Below are 5699 nucleotides of genomic sequence, written 5' to 3' on the forward strand. Positions count from 1 at the left end.
CGTCTTTCCCCCTTTTGAAACCCCCTTTTGGGTCTTTGACCCAATCACAAAATATATTTATTGCCAGTAAAACTAAGGTCTCATTTTAATTTGACTTAAAATAATTAATGATCATTCTTTAAAGTAGCATTCTGCTGTTGGAGAGTGTTGTATTATAAACTACAGCAGTGCTCAGTGCATTAAATCATTAACCAGATTAACAATCAATCAATTAATTAAACTATTGCCAAAAAATGACTAAAATGCCATCCGAATTCGACAAATACAGTAATACATTTTCTTGTCCCTAATAGTCATAAACATAATGCAGGGAAAACTGTAATTTGAACTGCAGCAGTGCTAAACTGCTCACTGCATCATAATTAACAACACACAAACAATCAATGTATGAATCAAACTCACTAAGACTGCCGTCAGTTTCTTTTCCATGCATCATTTTATTATATCCCTGTATGTGGGTACAGTTAAATCAATCATATAAAACGAATGGGATCATGTCGCTGGTGGTGGGAACAAGGCTTCAGTCATGGGAAAAAGCTTGTTGACGAACATTTTTTTGTCATACTGTTCATTAACAAAATTAAAACTGTGAACCCAGCACCGTTCTCCCTCACCATTCCAGACCCTGCAAAAACTAATTTCCCCATCTGACCATAAAAATGAACATTTGTGAGCAACATCTTGCAGCTAAAATAAAAAAGCATACACAATAAACAGCATGAAAGGCTTTTCAGACCAAATCAAGTTAAACTCTTTGTTGTAATTAAACAAGTAGGCTACATCAAGATATTTTGAACTCCCACAACCACAAGGTACAGATGATACAGAACAGACATATATAGATGGACATAAATGATAGAATAAGATTAATCTACCATCACTATTTATTTACTGACTCATAAATCTGATACTTTTAACTTATTTATTTGTTTATTATGGTTAATTTACCTAAAAAAAGAATATTGTAATTGTCTGATTGACACTTGAAAATATTAAACTGACTGATTCAAATTTGATACTTCAATCATAACCAATAATACCCCTGATGTATATGAGTATATGATTGCTGTTCAGATGTCATTATTTTAGATGACCTGATATTTGATACTGTCAGCAACAGATGTGTATAGCTGGAGGCTAAATGAAGTGGAAACCCAGAGCATCAATTTGAGATCCGCATCTTCCCAAAATGCCGCAACACCTTCCAGACTTCACATCAACATTTACAGGCGCACCAATGCCATCACACATAACAGATAACGTCTTTTTTTCACCACTGATTTTGAGAACCACAAATTCTAGACCCGCACATCTGGTATGATCAATATTTGGCCACAGTGTTAAATCAACAATTTTATCACTTCCGCAAAATTCAAATTTTTGTTGATTCCTTCCTGCTTCATTACCAAGTTTCGCCATTTGGCCAGTGTTAAAAATCACCTGGATTGTGTTCAGTGTCCCCTGGAAAGCACAAATGTATGTGAATCAACTAGCTAAATAAAAACAATTTGATTCAAATAGGAATCAAAGAAGATAAATTAGAATAAAAACAATCTTTACACACCTTGCCGTAAGTTATGCTGATCTCTGAAATGAGGCTGGAAATGCATGTAAAGTAGAATTCATCACCTCCGATCCCACCCACAATCACATCTTGTTCTGAGAAAGGAATTAATAGAGAGAGAGAGAAAAAAACACACATTTTTGCTACAAATTGCTACAACTTGAATATGGTGGTCAGTCCTGTTTTAAAGGGGTTTAAATATGATGAGAAAGGAATTTAATAACTGAACTGACTCACAACTGCATTTTTAGTAATTGTTTGAACAGAACCGCACTGGACAACTAGTTGTCTGTCAGTCAAACAACAGGTCAGCCACACTGCACACATGCATGTCTCTCTGTGTTGTATGTTTTCATTTAGGGGTCCAGTAACTCACAGAAACTGAGATATAGCCTAAGCTGTTTGTCATCCGAAAGTTTTAGATCCAGTCACTGTCTCCCACTGGACACTCTCCCATCATTTTTGCTAAACTCTACACTTACAAATGTTGAGAACAAACAATAGAATAAAAAGTACTTTTTGACAAAGTTTCTGTACGCACACACGGTGGACAATTGTTATCCCTGTTCCAAAAGAGAAGTCTATTAATATCGCATTAATATGGATGGTAGTTGGGAAGTTTCTATATTCCCTCATAGAAAAGAGCGCAAAAGACTGTCACAGCCAGTAAAGAAATATTTAATAATGAAAGTCGGTATGTGTTGAAAGAGGTAAAGACATTTAGGCAGAATAACCAACCGAGCTAATGTGACACAAGTGATAAAGGCAGAGAGGCCAACTTACACAACTTGGATTTATCCACAAGCGATTGAAAAAAGCTTGCAAATAAAGTATTGTAAGGATTTGTATACCTTTTTTTTTTTACATTGATAAAAGACCCCAAGGTATTTCAAACCATCAGAAGCAATATTTTAAGGGTAATAGTGATCATGGAGTTTTTTTAGTTTCAGAGTTTACAAAAAAAGTTCACAGTTTATTTATTGTAGACCCAAATTAAGATTAGTTCACTGGTTTAAGTGCCATTTTGTCAAGTGAAAAAAAAAAAAAAAAAAAAAAAAACCTTGACCTCATGTTGCAGGAGGCACAGCTGTGCTATACTGTATGTCAGAGCACTGCCCACAAGGCTATTGCTACCACATCATGCACCTCTAATCCTACCACTCAAATACTGTAAATTTGCAATTGGGTGAAAAGGGGACTAAAAACCATTAAATACAAAAGTATACAGCAATGAGGGAATCCTTGCGGCACATACCAGGACACCGAGATCCTCCTAGGGCTGCAACTTTGATTGACTTGGATTCCATGGCTCTAATAAATAAAATAAATGGGGGAAAAAAGATTAAATTGATAAATTGTCATCTTTATTATTCTAAAATTATTATGGCAAGTTTTTCATTTAAATTTAATTCAGGTATCAGGTTAGCAGGTACAAATAAAACGTTGACATTTTATTAATTTACTTTCATTCATTTTTTTCTTTTAGATACCATTTAACTGTGTTCATTTTATTAGTTCTCAAAAAAAAAAAAAAAAAAAAAAAACACCCTTAAGAATATTTATATGTGATCTTGTTTTTAAAAATATCCAAGGTAACACTCTGGAATACTGTTCCTTCATTAATGAATAACTACATGGGAACAAATGAGTAACGCAATATTAATACGCTATTAACTAATATTAACAACAAGAAACTCTGATAAACAAATTAGTAAGTAATAGTGCTCAGTCGAATGTGGTAGTAATGTGGAAGTATTAGCTAACCAATAACCATTTTTTCATACCTACCAGAGAGCAACCAAGAACGTCTATTTACAGGTTCATAATTTATGTGAATAATGTATGTTTAATTCTAAAGTCAAGGCAATGGTAACCCACTAGTAATGAATAAAGTATTACCAAATCCTTCAGAAGGAACAGCCTGGTCTCGTTGTTAAAACGCAGGAATTAATAGTAACTTTCAAAGACACAAAACATTTTTGTATTTTGTATGAGGTACAGAGAAGAATTGAAGTTATTAATCCATGAAAGTTAATGTTAATCCGGCTTCGAATTTTAAACAATTAAAGAAATGTTATTCATTCACTTGTTTAACATTATCATCCGAGACGAGTTTGCAGCAGAAGTCACGAACGGAGCGAAATTTTATTATTTCTTACTGAGTAGGTGAGTAAATTTAATAAATGCGACTGAATATGTCATTAATATGAAAATTGAATACAATAGACTCAAAACATTAATGCCACGATTTTTATATTCATAAATAGGAATATGTACAAATTTGTATGTCGGTAAAGTTCATTCCTAGATATAGGGATCCTAATTATCCTAGTTATTATATTCCTAGTAGTTCATACATAAATTATTTACGTTTTAGTGCTGTCAATACGTCAATATTATACGTTTTAGTGCTGTCAATACGTCAATATTATACGTTTTAGTGCTGTCAATACGTCAATATTATACGTTTTAGTGCTGTCAATACGTCAATATTATACGTTTTTGTGCTGTCAATACGTCAATATTATACGTTTTAGTGCTGTCAATACGTCAATATTATACGTTTTTGTGCTGTCAATACGTAAATATTTTACGTTTTTGTGCTGTCAATACGTCAATTTTACACGTTTTAGAGTGTATGAATACGTAAGTAAATGTAGCCTACGTGTGGTAGAACTACACTTTACGTAAAAATACACTCATATTCTCTTGAGATCATGTTGCAAGGAATTACACATTTTCCAGAACAGTATTCTAAAGTAAAAAGCATGATATCTCTAAAGACCAAAGTCATTGTAAGCTTTGGAGGTTTTTGTAAGGTTTTAGATAGTAATTTCTTGCAATGGATTTGAGTCATTAGTGGGTTACCAGGATATTCACTTATACTGTTTTTCAAATAATTAGTAATTCCTTTGGAAGGATGTAGGAACACTTGAGTCAATACTATCCAAAACTTTACAAAAACCCCAAAAGCTCAATGACTTCAGTCAATACTAGAGAGTTATCATGTTTTTCAATTGAGAATAATGTTCCAAATAATTAGTAATGCCTTCTGAAGGATTTGGTAATACTTGAATAATTACCAGTGGGTTACCATGACCTTCCATTTAGAATTAATTATACATTAGTATACATTTAATTATGCATTATTCACATTAATTATGAACCTGTAGTAGTTCTTAGTAGTCCTCTGGGAGGGACAGTGTCAAAAAATAGTAGGCTACTTATTGATTAGCTAATAGTGAATTACCACATTCAACTGAGCACTATTATTTACTAATTCGTTAATCATAATTTCTTGTTAGTTAATAGTAGTTAATAGAGTGTTAATAGTGCATTAGGTACTATTTTGTTGTTATGTGTAGCATGTGTGTTATTCATTAATGACGCAGAACAGTTTTCTAAAACAGTGTTACTAAATCCAATAAAGACATATTTCCTTCAGTCAATCCATTGATATTTCTTTGTTTTTATTTAATTTTAAATGAATCTATATAAAATTCTATTTTCTCTTCTATTTTCTATTTTTTCAATTTGCATTTGATTATTATAATGATGTTTGAATCTGCACTGAAATGTTGTAGTTGAGGTCTAAACCGCTCATAATTTTTTGGTTACTATTTACATGTTCATAAAGTCTTGACTCACCTGGAGTTTCTGTGTCTTTGGTATGTAAAGAGATGTTGTCTTCTGAAGCCCACTGCGTTTCTCTAGTGATATTTATACTCCCATTACTTATGTGGAAAAAAATTCTACAGAAATTCACCAGAAATATGTATACACACACACACACACACACACACACACACACACACACACACACACACACACACACACACACACACACACACACACACACACACACACACACACACACACACACACACACACACACACACACAGAGGTTCAACTGATGCCTCAGTTGATGACTCAACCTCACAGTGAAAGCCCAACAAATTAATTCAATATTGCAACTTTATTGTTTGTTGCATAATTGCTTGTTAAATATTATTATTATTATTATTATTTTACTGTGGCTCTTTTGGAAAAACGCATTAACCAAATTCTGCTCACCAAGGCTGCATTTATTTGATTAAAAGCAATAAAAAAAAACAGTATTATTGTGAAATATTA

General features: G+C 32.9%; 1 long non-coding RNA gene across 1 annotated transcript; it reads right to left on the minus strand.

Moving 5' to 3' along the window:
• Positions 1-389: 389 nt before the first annotated feature.
• LOC307174381 lies at positions 390-5449 on the minus strand. Its single transcript, XR_013823988.1, has 4 exons — positions 5213-5449; positions 2820-2875; positions 1565-1659; positions 390-1461 (listed from the first exon to the last, which is right to left on the minus strand). It is a non-coding gene; the product is annotated as an uncharacterized lncRNA (long non-coding RNA).
• Positions 5450-5699: the final 250 nt, after the last annotated feature.

Source organism: Squalius cephalus (assembly GCF_949319135.1).
Source record: "Squalius cephalus genome assembly, chromosome: 1".
Classification (NCBI taxonomy): Eukaryota; Metazoa; Chordata; class Actinopteri; order Cypriniformes; family Leuciscidae; genus Squalius; species Squalius cephalus.